Genomic DNA, 16,581 nt, shown 5'->3' on the forward strand with positions numbered 1-16,581 from the left:
AAAGGGTCCTTCCGGCAGTTCCTGACTCCAGACTCGACGAACTACCACACCTGTGGCCTCAAGGATTGCACAGGCAGTGTTCATATAATCGCCTGTGTGGTACTTGGGGGCGGAGGTATTCATATCTGCACGACCGGCAACTTTGTAACAAAGGGCTACCAACCTTAACCCTTTGTGCTGTGCATGGCCAGGAAGCTCATCATGTTCCAGGTGGTACGAAGAAAAACTGAGGCCTCCTGCATAAGGGCCGGTTATACCTCCAGAGAAGGGGCAGAGCCAACAAAGAAGAGCTTAGAAAGGGCTCTGGGCAGAGGGAGATCCTCTCAAAGGTAAGTACTGAGACAAGGAAGCGGGACGTGGAGGTAATGGCACTATACCGCCAACCAACATAACACATTTGCCTTCTGTTGCGCCTTTATGGGACAGGGGCCCCTGGGGGGAAGTGACATCACAGAGGGACAAACCAAACCAGTGGGTAGGGGGAGAAGGGACTGGGAAAGGAAGCGGGACATGGTGGAAGGAAAAGAAAGTAATACAGCTGCTGTTCCCCACCTTATATTGAGTGCCCCATAGCGCGTGTCTCCTTACGCTCACATTTCCTAATAGACCTATATAGCACCTCTTGCCTCTTTCCCCTTCTCTACCCTTTACTATCGACATCCCAATGTAAATAATTTGGCTAAAATGTTGTAACGACACATTCTGAGCTCTAACTTGTGTATCTCATTTGTCAATGTATACTGTTTACCATTCTGTAACTTTGTAAGCTTTGCATTTCCTTGCTGCGCCCTGCTACCTTCGGGTCAGGTGCGCTCTACAAATTGAATAAACAAACAACCAAAAGCCCCCTCTCCCTGGCCAGTAGAGTGCAAAACCATCAGGAGGGAAAGCATCTCTCTGGTCACTCTCATACTCGTGCTGCTGCCCTTTCTTGCACAATCTCCTGTGCTGACTTCATGCACAAACAATGGTTAAGAAGAAGCAGAGGCGCACCTCTGTCATCTGGGGATATAGCTCAGTGGTAGAGCATTTGACTGCAGATCAAGAGGTCCCCGGTTCAAATCCGGGTGTCCCCTTCTTTTTATCATTTATTATTCTAAAACTTACTTTCTCAGTTCATTAAGAATTGCCTTTCTTTTCTGTGCAAAGCTGACATCCGTGAACAGTCGCTGCTCTGAAATGTGGAACTTTAAAATAATTTCTTAAATTTTCTAAATTGAAATATCTCTACGGTTGAAAACTCGAAAGAAGAACACATCACATCCATGTTTTTGTTTTTAGAGCTGAAGTCAGTATTTACACGGAGCTCTTAACACATAACATCGCTGCAAAAGTCACTTAACCTGCTGTGCTACCTATGCAGATTTCTTCTTTAGGACTCATCACTCAAATTACAAAGAATCCAGTCTCAGATGTGGTTCTCTGATCGTGAGCACTGCACTACCAGCAGTGCCATTCATATGCATGCCTTAAAAGAGTAGCGTCAGTGCCCACAGTCTCGTTTAAGCTATACATTTGGAAACTGAAAGCACAGGTGTTCCTACTTTCCCAACTCACTGGTAGGACGCGGCGGTAGGGGGGAGGCGACACTTGTAGCACATATAATCGCCTGTGTGGTACTAGGGGACGGAGATATTCATATCTGCACGACCGGCAACTTTGTAACAGACTGTGAAGCCTTCCCGGTTCGTTCAGACTATGAATCCCTCCGCCGGGGACCCTGTGACTGCGTTAATGCAGGCCCTAGAGGCCCTTAGGACCGACATGGCCACTGCCACGACTGCCATTCACCACCGCCTTGATGCCCTCCAGAGTACACGTTTTCCCTTGCCCGGTGATGATGACGAACCCGGTCCTGCCTCTCCAGCCCAGCCTGCCCCGACTTCAGCCCCCGTTCCCACTCCAGTGTTGCTCCCGTTGACTCCCCCTCTTGCTGCTCCAGAACGCTTCCAGGGTGAACCCCGGAAATATCGCACCTTCATAAATCAGTGTAAATTACATTTCTTATGCAAACCTCAAGCTTTTCCCGACTCTGTCACTAAGGCCGCTTTCCTTCTGTCTCATTTGTCCGGGGTAGCTGCCACTTGGGCAAATCCATTGTTGGAAAACGATCACCCTGCCTTACACGATTTCGATCTGCTGGTCGCAGAAATGGCAAAGGTATTCAATACCCGTTACAAGGCCCAGGCACGGGACCTGGAATTACTTGATCTCACACAGGGTAGGCAAACATTGATAGAATATATCACCCGTTTTAACCAACTGGCCACAGAAACTTCCTGGCCAGAGGAAAAAAAGGCGATCGTTTTCTACCGGGGCTTGTCCAATGCCATGAAAGATGCTCTGTCGGTGGTTCCTGCTCTGACTTCTGTTTTTTCGGATCTAGTTGATCTCACACTGCAGTTAGACGCCCGCAGATCCGAGCAGAAGGCAGAAGCGACATTTGCTAGTCACTCTTCCCCGGCACCTCCATCTACCAGTCCCGAACCCATGCAAATAGGCGGGATCCGCAGTCCAATAACACCGACTGAAAGGGAACGTCGGAGGACAGATAACACCTGCTTTTATTGCGGACTCAACGGGCACTATGTGAAAGAATGCCCTCGACGTCCCAGAAACAAGACTCCGTTTTTTCGGAAGGCTCGCCCATGAGAGAGGGGGCACCAGCGAGCCCTTCATTGACCCCCACTGAACCCGCCTTTGGTCCAATCAGACCCATAGTAGTGCAGGCCTTATTAAAACCAACCAGGGAGATCACACACACTGTCTATCCTGTGATCGATTCAGGGGCCACTGGCTGCTTCATGGACATCGCTTTAGCCCATAGTCTTAACTTAATCAAAAAGGAGCATCCTGAGCCCGTACAAGCAGTCAATGGCACGTCCCTGACTTCTGGCCCGATCAGACATCAAACGGCCCCTCTTGAGGTGGTAATACAAGGCACACATAAAGAGACCCTGTCATTCGATCTCATCACTACACCGCAGTTCGGTATCGTTGTAGGTATCCCCTGGTTGAGGCAACATAACCCTTTGATCAATTGGGGAACAGGACATGTATCGTTTGAGTCAGAGTTATGTCAACATTTTTGCCTGATAGAACCAGACTCCCTTGTTTCTCCTGCCACAATTCTTGGCGCCATGGCCTCCTCCCGACTCACTGATGACACAGCAGAGGCTACCACATTACATATCGTAGGGGCCATCTCGGTTAGCATCCCTGTTGAATACCAAGATTTCCACATGGTTTTCGATAAGGCATCCACGGAGGGTTTGCCCCCGCATAGGGCCTACAATTGTCCTATTGATCTCATTCCAGATGCCCCCATACCAAAGGGGAGGATCTACTCGTTGTCACCTTCCGAGGAACAAGCCCTGAAGGATTACATACAGCAGGCTCTGCGTCTAGGTCATATCTGTCCCTCCTGTTCCCCAGCTGCTAGCCCCATTTTCTTTGTGCCAAAGAAGGAAGGTGATCTATGCCCGTGCGTGGACTATAGACGGTTGAATGCCATCTCCATCAAAAACAGGTATCCTATTCCACTCATTTCTACGCTGTTAGATAAGTTAACGGCCGCCTCTATCTTTACCAAGTTTGGACTTGAGAGGGGCGTACAATCTGATCCGCATGCGGCGTGGGGACGAGTGGAAAACGGCCTTTTGTTCTCGACAGGGGTTGTTTGAGTACACCGTGATGCCCTTTGGGCTCTGTAACGCTCCTGCCACATTCCAACGCTTCATCAATGATGTATTATCTGACATTCTTGATGTATTCGTGGTGGTCTATTTAGATGATATCTTGATCTTCTCATCCTCTCTGGATGACCATATCGGGCATGTAAGAGAAGTCCTCTCTCGCCTCAAAAGAAACGCCTTGTTCGCCAAACCCGAAAAGTGTTTGTTTCATTCTCAAGAAGTAGAGTTCCTGGGTTTTCACATTACACCCGGTGGGTTGACCATGAATCAGACAAAAGTGCGTGCAATCACGGAGTGGCCTACCCCCGTCAAACTCAAACAACTCCAATCGTTTCTCGGCTTTGCCAACTTTTACAGGCGATTCATCGCCGGCTTTTCTGCCATCGTTTCTCCCCTGACCGCCCTCACCAGCCCTCATGTCCCCTTCATCTGGACACCTGACCACCAAGGGGCCTTAGAGGCACTCAAGTCCAGGTTTGTTTCTGCCCCTGTGCTACAACACCCTTACCCGGAGATTCCGTTTGTTGTAGAGGCGGATGCCTCCTCTTTCGCGTTAGGTGCCATACTTTCTCAACCTTGTTCTGCTACTGGGCTTTTGCATCCTATAGCTTATCATTCACGGAAATTCTCGACAGCCGAGTCCCATTATACCGTAACAGAAAAGGAACTGTTAGCCATTAAGGATGCACTTCAAACCTGGCGTCACCATCTAATGGGGGCAAAGCATCAAACGGTGGTGTACACAGATCATAAAAACCTGCAGGATCTTGCCTCTCTGAAATGTGTGAACAGTAGGCAGGTGCGTTGGCATTTATTCTTCGCCGCATTCGATTTTGTGGTAAAGCATAGGCCAGCATTCGCTCATGGTAAAGCGGATGCACTTTCACGTTCTCCTGGGGGAGTATTGCTTTCCACATTTCCGGACACATTATTGGGAAAGGGCCATGTCATCTGCCTATGTACACCGACCCCAACCATGCTTACCACGATTAAAGATTGGACCTGCCAACACCGGCACATACTCACTGAATGGGACATTACACTTCAGGAGGGACTGCCATTCATTCAAGGGAAATTATTCCTCCCCACTAGCGATGTATGCAATCAGGCACTTGCCTGGTCTCATGATGCTGCCATCAACGGACATCCAGGGCAACAACGTACCTTGGAGTTATTACGACGTTGGTGTTGGTGGCCGTCAATGGGAAGGGATGTAGCGAACTATGTAAACACCTGTGCGATCTGTGCCCAATGTAAATCACGCAGGGGACGTCCTTTGGGTTTGCTCCAACCTCTACCCATTCCCCCCAAACCATGGCACACGATCTCTATGGACCTTATCACAGACTTACCCCGCAGACAGGGGTATGATACCATCTGGGTCATCGTTGATTCTTATACTAAAATGGCCCGTTTCATTCCCTGCACTGGCGTGCCATCAGCCCCGACCTTGGCCCGTTTGTTTTTTAGGTCTGTCTTTTGTCTTTTCGGCCTCCCACAAGTCATCATATCAGACCGTGGAGCACAATTCACGTCCTGTTTTTGGCGTTCTCTGACCAAGCTCCTGGGTATTGATGCCCGCTTCTCCTCGGCCTATCACCCGGAAAGTAATGGACAGACGGAAAGGGTGAATCAGGCTCTAGAACAGTTTTTGCGCTGCCTGACCCTTCAGTATCAAGACTCCTGGTTCGATCTGCTACATCTCGCTGAATTTGCCTACAATAATGCATGGCACTCGGCCACCGGCTTTTCTCCTTTCTATTCCATGTATGGCCAACACCCACGCACCCTTCTACTTCCGAACTTTCCTTCTGCCACCCCTGCTGCTACTGCTTGTGCCCTCGATCTAACTGAGGTTCATGCCCAAACCATGATCCATCTCCGTGAGGCACAGACAGCTATGAAGAAGAAGGCAGACAGGAAACGAGCAGTAGCACCTGTGTATCATGTAGGGGACCGTGTTTGGTTGTCAACTCGCCATGTACACATCCCTGGCTGTCGCAAACTTCTGCCCCGCTTTGTCGGCCCCTACAGAATTGCTAAAGTCCTGAACCCTGTAGCCTTGCGCCTTGCTATTCCATCTGCTTGGCGTATACACCCGGTTTTTCATACTTCCCTCCTTAAACCATACCTTGCCCCTACCCGGGTCCATACTCCACCTGCTCCTGTTTCAGTCTCCACACCCGATGTCTTTGAGGTCAGTGCCATTTTGGGTTCCCGTCTGCACAGAGGTCGGCTCCAATACCTCGTGGACTGGTTGGGCTACGGTCCGGAGGAGCGCTCTTGGGTTCCATCTCGGGGCGTCCAGGCCCCGCTTCTTGTTGCGCGCTTCCATAAGGACCATCCCTCCTGCCCACAAGGTCGTGGGCCTTTGAGGGGGGACTCTGTTACATCTTCCACGTCCTCTACCTTACGAACTCCTATGTTTCCCACAGACTCACGTTTCGACACACCCACATTACGTAGCCCCCGATGCTTACCTCTGTGTGCGCAGACAAGGCGGCACCATTGCACTCGTCATGTCAGGGGGGTCCATGGCAGGCTTGGTGTCTATCGCCCTTCTCTCCGTTGGCAATGTAATTGGAGGTTCCCATTTGGCCGCAATCACCGTTGCTCGTGTGGACCTGATCGTCACGTGAGGAGACCAAACGCAATCGGTATCACGTGACGACCCCCACGCCTCAACGTTTCCTTGTTGAGCATCACGTGATTTTCTCCAATGGTTTAAATGCATTCAGAAACACCGAAACGTTGCTTCACAGCTGGTCTTTCTCTTGGACATTGCTACGCTTCGAATTTACCAGGAACTTTTGGTCACTCGACAGCGGTCTGCCTAAAGGATTGCTTTCTCTGAACCCTGAACTTGCCTTGATTAGCTCTGGAACTCTTGGTTTACTCGACCACGGCCTGATTAACGGATTTTCTCCACGAACCACGATTTTTGGAACCTGGGCCTATGACCTCTCACTAGGCGTTCGCCTGATCAAGCACTTCAAACTCCAGTGCTTACCATCATCATACCAGAGGTTGTGGAAACCTATCCGAACCCGAGCTCAGGTCCAATCACTCTCCTTCCTTTCCGGGTGGTCCTACAGTACACATACAGTACACATAGGTAAGAACGTTTAGTTTCTATTCCTAGATACTCTGTAAAATTGCATTTCGCCTTGTACTAATCCCTCCTTGCCTTACAGCGCTCAAAGGGTCCTTCCGGCAGTTCCTGACTCCAGACTCGACGAACTACCACACCTGTGGCCTCAAGGATTGCACAGGCAGTGTTCATATAATCGCCTGTGTGGTACTTGGGGGCGGAGGTATTCATATCTGCACGACCGGCAACTTTGTAACAAAGGGCTACCAACCTTAACCCTTTGTGCTGTGCATGGCCAGGAAGCTCATCATGTTCCAGGTGGTACGAAGAAAAACTGAGGCCTCCTGCATAAGGGCCGGTTATACCTCCAAAGAAGGGGCAGAGCCAACAAAGAAGAGCTTAGAAAGGGCTCTGGGCAGAGGGAGATCCTCTCAAAGGTAAGTACTGAGACAAGGAAGCGGGACGTGGAGGTAATGGCACTATACCGCCAACCAACATAACACATTTGCCTTCTGTTGCACCTTTATGGGACAGGGGCCCCTGGGGAGAAGTGACATCACAGAGGGACAAACCAAACCAGTGGGTAGGGGGAGAAGGGACTGGGAAAGGAAGCGGGACATGGTGGAAGGAAAAGAAAGTAATACAGCTGCTGTTCCCCACCTTATATTGAGTGCCCCATAGCGCGTGTCTCCTTACGCTCACATTTCCTAATAGACCTATATAGCACCTCTTGCCTCTTTCCCCTTCTCTACCCTTTACTATCGACAACCCAATGTAAATAATTTGGCTAAAATGTTGTAACGACACATTCTGAGCTCTAACTTGTGTATCTCATTTGTCAATGTATACTGTTTACCATTCTGTAACTTTGTAAGCTTTGCATTTCCTTGCTGCGCCCTGCTACCTTCGGGTCAGGTGCGCTCTACAAATTGAATAAACAAACAACCAAAGCCCCCTCTCCCTGGTCAGTAGAGTGCAAAACCATCAGGAGGGAAAGCATCTCTCTGGTCACTCTCATACTCGTGCTGCTGCCCTTTCTTGCACAATCTCCTGTGCTGACTTCATGCACAAACAATGGTTAAGAAGAAGCAGAGGCGAACCTCTGTCATCTGGGGATATAGCTCTGTGGTAGAGCATTTGACTGCAGATCAAGAGGTCCCCGATTCAAATCCGGGTGTCCCCTTCTTTTTATCATTTATTATTCTAAAACTTACTTTCTCAGTTCATTAAGAATTGCCTTTCTTTTCTGTGCAAAGCTGACATCCGTGAACAGTCGCTGCTCTGAAATGTGGAACTTTAAAATACTTTCTTAAATTTTCTAAATTGAAATATCTCTACGGTTGAAAACTCGAAAGAAGAACACATCACATCCATGTTTTTGTTTTTAGCTCTGAAGTCAGTATTTACACGGAGCTCTTAACACATAACATCGCTGCAAAAGTCACTTAACCTGCTGTGCTACCTATGCAGATTTCTTCTTTAGGACTCATCACTCAAATTACAAAGAATCCAGTCTCAGATGTGGTTCTCTGATCGTGAGCACTGCACTACCAGCAGTGCCATTCATATGCATGCCTTAAAAGAGTAGCGTCAGTGCCCACAGTCTCGTTTAAGCTATACATTTGGAAACTGAAAGCACAGGTGTTCCTACTTTCCCAACTCACTGGTAGGACGCGGCGGTAGGGGGGAGGCGACACTTGTAGCACATATAATCGCCTGTGTGGTACTAGGGGACGGAGATATTCATATCTGCACGACCGGCAACTTTGTAACAGACTGTGAAGCCTTCCCGGTTCGTTCAGACTATGAATCCCACCGCCGGGGACCCTGTGACCGCGTTAATGCAGGCCCTAGAGGCCCTTAGGACCGACATGGCCACTGCCACGACTGCCATTCACCACCGCCTTGATGCCCTCCAGAGTACACGTTTTCCCTTGCCCGGTGATGATGACGAACCCGGTCCTGCCTCTCCAGCCCAGCCTGCCCCGACTTCAGCCCCCGTTCCCACTCCAGTGTTGCTCCCGTTGACTCCCACTCTTGCTGCTCCAGAACGCTTCCAGGGTGAACCCCGGAAATATCGCACCTTCATAAATCAGTGTAAATTACATTTCTTATGCAAACCTCAAGCTTTTCCCGACTCTGTCACTAAGGCCGCTTTCCTTCTGTCTCATTTGTCCGGGGTAGCTGCCACTTGGGCAAATCCATTGTTGGAAAACGATCACCCTGCCTTATACGATTTCGATCTGCTGGTCGCAGAAATGGCAAAGGTATTCAATACCCGTTACAAGGCCCAGGCACGGGACCTGGAATTACTTGATCTCACACAGGGTAGGCAAACATTGATAGAATATATCACCCGTTTTAACCAATTGGCCGCAGAAACTTCCTGGCCAGAGGAAAAAAAGGCGATCGTTTTCTACCGGGGCTTGTCCAATGCCATGAAAGATGCTCTGTCGGTGGTTCCTGCTCTGACTTCTGTTTTTTCGGATCTAGTTGATCTCACACTGCAGTTAGACGCCCGCAGATCCGAGCAGAAGGCAGAAGCGACATTTGCTAGTCACTCTTCCCCGGCACCTCCATCTACCAGTCCCGAACCCATGCAAATAGGCGGGATCCGCAGTCCAATAACACCGACTGAAAGGGAACGTCGGAGGACAGATAACACCTGCTTTTATTGCGGACTCAACGGGCACTATGTGAAAGAATGCCCTCGACGTCCCAGAAACAAGACTCCGTTTTTTCAGAAGGCTCGCCCATGAGAGAGGGGGCACCAGCGAGCCCTTCATTGACCCCCCACTGAAGGGTCCAATCAGACCCATAGTAGTGCAGGCCTTATTAAAAACAACCAGGGAGATCACACACACTGTCTATCCTGTGATCGATTCAGGGGCCACTGGCTGCTTCATGGACATCGCTTTAGCCCATAGTCTTAACTTAATCAAAAAGGAGCATCCTGAGCCCGTACAAGCAGTCAATGGCACGTCCCTGACTTCTGGCCCGATCAGACATCAAACGGCCCCTCTTGAGGTGGTAATACAAGGCACACATAAAGAGACCCTGTCATTCGATCTCATCACTACACCGCAGTTCGGTATCGTTGTAGGTATCCCCTGGTTGAGGCAACATAACCCTTTGATCAATTGGGGAACAGGACATGTATCGTTTGAGTCAGAGTTATGTCAACATTTTGCCTGATAGAACCAGACTCCCTTGTTTCTCCTGCCACAATTCTTGGCGCCATGGCCTCCTCCTGACTCACTGATGACACAGCAGAGGCTACCACATTACATACCGTAGGGGCCATCTCGGTTAGCATCCCTGTTGAATACCAAGATTTCCACATGGTTTTCGATAAGGCATCCACGGAGGGTTTGCCCCCGCATAGGGCCTACAATTGTCCTATTGATCTCATTCCAGATGCCCCCATACCAAAGGGGAGGATCTACTCGTTGTCACCTTCCGAGGAACAAGCCCTGAAGGATTACATACAGCAGGCTCTGCGTCTAGGTCATATCTGTCCCTCCTGTTCCCCAGCTGCTAGCCCCATTTTCTTTGTGCCAAAGAAGGAAGGTGATCTACGCCCGTGCGTGGACTATAGACGGTTGAATGCCATCACCATCAAAAACAGGTATCCTATTCCACTCATTTCTACGCTGTTAGATAAGTTAACGGCCGCCTCTATCTTTACCAAGTTTGGACTTGAGAGGGGCGTACAATCTGATCCGCATGCGGCGTGGGGACGAGTGGAAAACGGCCTTTTGTTCTCGACAGGGGTTGTTTGAGTACACCGTGATGCCCTTTGGGCTCTGTAACGCTCCTGCCACATTCCAACGCTTCATCAATGATGTATTATCTGACATTCTTGATGTATTCGTGGTGGTCTATTTAGATGATATCTTGATCTTCTCATCCTCTCTGGATGACCATATCGGGCATGTAAGAGAAGTCCTCTCTCGCCTCAAAAGAAACGCCTTGTTCGCCAAACCCGAAAAGTGTTTGTTTCATTCTCAAGAAGTAGAGTTCCTGGGTTTTCACATTACACCCGGTGGGTTGACCATGAATCAGACAAAAGTGCGTGCAATCACGGAGTGGCCTACCCCCGTCAAACTCAAACAACTCCAATCGTTTCTCGGCTTTGCCAACTTTTACAGGCGATTCATCGCCGGCTTTTCTGCCATCGTTTCTCCCCTGACCGTCCTCACCAGCCCTCATGTCCCCTTCATCTGGACACCTGACCACCAAGGGGCCTTAGAGGCACTCAAGTCCAGGTTTGTTTCTGCCCCTTTGCTACAACACCCTTACCCGGAGATTCCGTTTGTTGTAGAGGCGGATGCCTCCTCTTTCGAGTTAGGTGCCATACTTTCTCAACCTTGTTCTACTACTGGGCTTTTGCATCCTATAGCTTATCATTCACGGAAATTCTCGACAGCCGAGTCCCATTATACCGTAACAGAAAAGGAACTGTTAGCCATTAAGGATGCACTTCAAACCTGGCGTCACCATCTAATGGGGGCAAAGCATCAAACGGTGGTGTACACAGATCATAAAAACCTGCAGGATCTTGCCTCTCTGAAATGTGTGAACAGTAGGCAGGTGCGTTGGCATTTATTCTTCGCCGCATTCGATTTTGTGGTAAAGCATAGGCCAGCATTCGCTCATGGTAAAGCGGATGCACTTTCACGTTCTCCTGGGGGAGTATTGCTTTCCACATTTCCGGACACATTATTGGGAAAGGGCCATGTCATCTGCCTATGTACACCGACCCCAACCATGCTTACCACGATTAAAGATTGGACCTGCCAACACCGGCACATACTCACTGAATGGGACATTACACTTCAGGAGGGACTGCCATTCATTCAAGGGAAATTATTCCTCCCCACTAGCGATGTATGCAATCAGGCACTTGCCTGGTCTCATGATGCTGCCATCAACGGACATCCAGGGCAACAACGTACCTTGGAGTTATTACGATGTTGGTGTTGGTGGCCGTCAATGGGAAGGGATGTAGCGAACTATGTAAACACCTGTGCGATCTGTGCCCAATGTAAATCACGCAGGGGACGTCCTTTGGGTTTGCTCCAACCTCTACCCATTCCCCCCAAACCATGGCACACGGTCTCTATGGACCTTATCACAGACTTACCCCGCAGACAGGGGTATGATACCATCTGGGTCATCGTTGATTCTTATACTAAAATGGCCCGTTTCATTCCCTGCACTGGCGTGCCATCAGCCCCGACCTTGGCCCGTTTGTTTTTTAGGTCTGTCTTTTGTCTTTTTGGCCTCCCACAAGTCATCATATCAGACCGTGGAGCACAATTCACGTCCTGTTTTTGGCGTTCTCTGACCAAGCTCCTGGGTATTGATGCCCGCTTCTCCTCGGCCTATCACCCGGAAAGTAATGGACAGACGGAAAGGGTGAATCAGGCTCTAGAACAGTTTTTGCGCTGCCTGACCCTTCAGTATCAAGACTCCTGGTTAGATCTGCTCCATCTCGCTGAATTTGCCTACAATAATGCATGGCACTCGGCCACCGGCTTTTCTCCTTTCTATTCCATGTATGGCCAACACCCACGCACCCTTCTAATTCCGGACTTTCCTTCTGCCACCCCTGCTGCTACTGCTTGTGCCCGCGATCTAACTGAGGTTCATGCCCAAACCATGATCCATCTCCGTGAGGCAGAGACAGCTATGAAGAAGAAGGCAGACAGGAAACGAGCAGTAGCACCTGTGTATCATGTAGGGGACCGTGTTTGGTTGTCAACTCGCCATGTACACATCCCTGGCTGTCGCAAACTTCTGCCCCGCTTTGTCGGCCCCTACAGAATTGCTAAAGTCCTGAACCCTGTAGCCTTGCGCCTTGCTATTCCATCTGCTTGGCGTATACACTCAGTTTTTCATACTTCCCTCCTTAAACCATACCTTGCCCCTACCCGGGTCCCTACTCCACCTGCTCCTGTTTCAGTCTCCACACCCGATGTCTTTGAGGTCAGTGCCATTTTGGGTTCCCGTCTGCACAGAGGTCGGCTCCAATACCTCGTGGACTGGTTGGGCTACGGTCCGGAGGAGCGCTCTTGGGTTCCATCTCGGGGCGTCCAGGCCCCGCTTCTTGTTGCGCGCTTCCATAAGGACCATCCCTCCTGCCCACAAGGTCGTGGGCCTTTGAGGGGGGACTCTGTTACATCTTCCACGTCCCCTACCTTTCGAACTCCTATGTTTCCCACAGACTCGCGTTTCGACACACCCACATTACGTAGCCCCCGATGCTTACCTCTGGGTGCGCAGACAAGGCGGCACCATTGCACTCGTCATGTCAGGGGGGTCCATGGCAGGCTTGGTGTCTATCGCCCTTCTCTCCGTTGGCAATGTAATTGGAGGTTCCCATTTGGCCACAATCACCGTTGCTCGTGTGGACCTCATCGTCACGTGAGGAGACCAAACGCAATCAGTATCACGTGACGACCCCCACGCCTCAACGTTTCCTTGTTGAGCATCACGTGATTTTCTCCAATGGTTTAAATGCATTCAGAAACACCGAAACCTTGCTTCACAGCTGGTCTTTCTCTTGGACATTGCTACGCTTCGAATTTACCAGGAACTTTTGGTCACTTGACAGCGGTCTGCCTAAAGGATTGCTTTCTCTGAACCCTGAACTTGCCTTGATTAGCTCTGGAACTCTTGGTTTACTCGACCACGGCCTGATTAACGGATTTTCTCCACGAACCACGATTTTTGGAACCTGGGCCTATGACCTCTCACTAGGCGTTCGCCTGATCAAGCACTTCAAACTCCAGTGCTTACCATCATCATACCAGAGGTTGTGGAAACCTATCCGAACCCGAGCTCAGGTCCAATCACTCTCCTTCCTTTCCGGGTGGTCCTACAGTACACATACAGTACACATAGGTAAGAACGTTTAGTTTCTATTCCTAGATACTCTGTAAAATTGCATTTCGCCTTGTACTAATCCCTCCTTGCCTTACAGCGCTCAAAGGGTCCTTCTGGCAGTTCCTGACTCCAGACTCGACGAACTACCACACCTGTGGCCTCAAGGATTGCACAGGCAGTGTTCATATAATCGCCTGTGTGGTACTTGGGGGCGGAGGTATTCATATCTGCACGACCGGCAACTTTGTAACAAAGGGCTACCAACCTTAACCCTTTGTGCTGTGCATGGCCAGGAAGCTCATCATGTTCCAGGTGGTACGAAGAAAAACTGAGGCCTCCTGCATAAGGGCCGGTTATACCTCCAGAGAAGGGGCAGAGCCAACAAAGAAGAGCTTAGAAAGGGCTCTGGGCAGAGGGAGATCCTCTCAAAGGTAAGTACTGAGACAAGGAAGCGGGACGTGGAGGTAATGGCACTATACCGCCAACCAACATAACACATTTGCCTTCTGTTGCGCCTTTATGGGACAGGGGCCCCTGGGGGGAAGTGACATCACAGAGGGACAAACCAAACCAGTGGGTAGGGGGAGAAGGGACTGGGAAAGGAAGCGGGACATGGTGGAAGGAAAAGAAAGTAATACAGCTGCTGTTCCCCACCTTATATTGAGTGCCCCATAGCGCGTGTCTCCTTACGCTCACATTTCCTAATAGACCTATATAGCACCTCTTGCCTCTTTCCCCTTCTCTACCCTTTACTATCGACAACCCAATGTAAATAATTTGGCTAAAATGTTGTAACGACACATTCTGAGCTCTAACTTTGTGTATCTCATTTGTCAATGTATACTGTTTACCATTCTGTAACTTTGTAAGCTTTGCATTTCCTTGCTGCGCCCTGCTACCTTCGGGTCAGGTGCGCTCTACAAATTGAATAAACAAACAACCAAAGCCCCCTCTCCCTGGTCAGTAGAGTGCAAAACCATCAGGAGGGAAAGCATCTCTCTGGTCACTCTCATACTCGTGCTGCTGCCCTTTCTTGCACAATCTCCTGTGCTGACTTCATGCACAAACAATGGTTAAGAAAAAGCAGAGGCCCACCTCTGTCATCTGGGGATATAGCTCAGTGGTAGAGCATTTGACTGCAGATCAAGAGGTCCCCGGTTCAAATCCGGGTGTCCCCTTCTTTTTATCATTTATTATTCTAAAACTTACTTTCTCAGTTCATTAAGAATTGCCTTTCTTTTCTGTGCAAAGCTGACATCCGTGAACAGTCGCTGCTCTGAAATGTGGAACTTTAAAATACTTTCTTAAATTTTCTAAATTGAAATATCTCTACGGTTGAAAACTCGAAAGAAGAACACATCACATCCATGTTTTTGTTTTTAGCTCTGAAGTCAGTATTTACACGGAGCTCTTAACACATAACATCGCTGCAAAGGTCACTTAACCTGCTGTGCTACCTATGCAGATTTCTTCTTTAGGACTCATCACTCAAATTACAAAGAATCCAGTCTCAGATGTGGTTCTCTGATCGTGAGCACTGCACTACCAGCAGTGCCATTCATATGCATGCCTTAAAAGAGTAGCGTCAGTGCCCACAGTCTCGTTTAAGCTATACATTTGGAAACTGAAAGCACAGGTGTTCCTACTTTCCCAACTCACTGGTAGGACGCGGCGGTAGGGGGGAGGCGACACTTGTAGCACATATAATCGCCTGTGTGGTACTAGGGGACGGAGATATTCATATCTGCACGACCGGCAACTTTGTAACAGACTGTGAAGCCTTCCCGGTTCGTTCAGACTATGAATCCCTCCGCCGGGGACCCTGTGACCGCGTTAATGCAGGCCCTAGAGGCCCTTAGGACCGACATGGCCACTGCCACGACTGCCATTCACCACCGCCTTGATGCCCTCCAGAGTACACGTTTTCCCTTGCCCGGTGATGATGACGAACCCGGTCCTGCCTCTCCAGCCCAGCCTGCCCCGACTTCAGCCCCCGTTCCCACTCCAGTGTTGCTCCCGTTGACTCCCCCTCTTGCTGCTCCAGAACGCTTCCAGGGTGAACCCCGGAAATATCGCACCTTCATAAATCAGTGTAAATTACATTTCTTATGCAAACCTCAAGCTTTTCCCGACTCTGTCACTAAGGCCGCTTTCCTTCTGTCTCATTTGTCCGGGGTAGCTGCCACTTGGGCAAATCCATTGTTGGAAAACGATCACCCTGCCTTATACGATTTCGATCTGCTGGTCGCAGAAATGGCAAAGGTATTCAATACCCGTTACAAGGCCCAGGCACGGGACCTGGAATTACTTGATCTCACACAGGGTAGGCAAACATTGATAGAATATATCACCCGTTTTAACCAATTGGCCGCAGAAACTTCCTGGCCAGAGGAAAAAAAGGCGATCGTTTTCTACCGGGGCTTGTCCAATGCCATGAAAGATGCTCTGTCGGTGGTTCCTGCTCTGACTTCTGTTTTTTCGGATCTAGTTGATCTCACACTGCAGTTAGACGCCCGCAGATCCGAGCAGAAGGCAGAAGCGACATTTGCTAGTTACTCTTCCCCGGCACCTCCATCTACCAGTCCCGAACCCATGCAAATAGGCGGGATCCGCAGTCCAATAACACCGACTGAAAGGGAACGTCGGAGGACAGATAACACCTGCTTTTATTGCGGACTCAACGGGCACTATGTGAAAGAATGCCCTCGACGTCCCAGAAACAAGACTCCGTTTTTTCAGAAGGCTCGCCAAAGAGAGGGGGCACCAGCGAGCCCTTCATTGACCCCCACTGAACCCGCCTTTGGTCCAATCAGACCCATAGTAGTGCAGGCCTTATTAAAACCAACCAGGGAGATCACACACACTGTCTATCCTGTGATCGATTCAGGGGCCACTGGCTGCTTC

The 16,581-nt window shown here is 49.7% G+C and overlaps 2 non-coding genes across 2 annotated transcripts; both read left to right on the forward strand.

The window, feature by feature from the left end:
* Positions 1-1,004: 1,004 nt before the first annotated feature.
* Positions 1,005-1,076, forward strand: TRNAC-GCA (transfer RNA cysteine (anticodon GCA)). The gene has a single exon. It is a non-coding gene; the product is annotated as a tRNA-Cys (tRNA).
* A 13,707-nt stretch (positions 1,077-14,783) lies between these two features.
* On the forward strand, positions 14,784-14,855 carry TRNAC-GCA (transfer RNA cysteine (anticodon GCA)). Its single transcript has one exon. It is a non-coding gene; the product is annotated as a tRNA-Cys (tRNA).
* The last annotated feature ends 1,726 nt before the right edge of the window (positions 14,856-16,581 follow it).

Source organism: Ambystoma mexicanum, chromosome 1p (assembly GCF_040938575.1).
Source record: "Ambystoma mexicanum isolate Mex_15411 chromosome 1p, UKY_AmexF1_1, whole genome shotgun sequence".
Lineage (NCBI taxonomy): Eukaryota > Metazoa > Chordata > Amphibia > Caudata > Ambystomatidae > Ambystoma > Ambystoma mexicanum.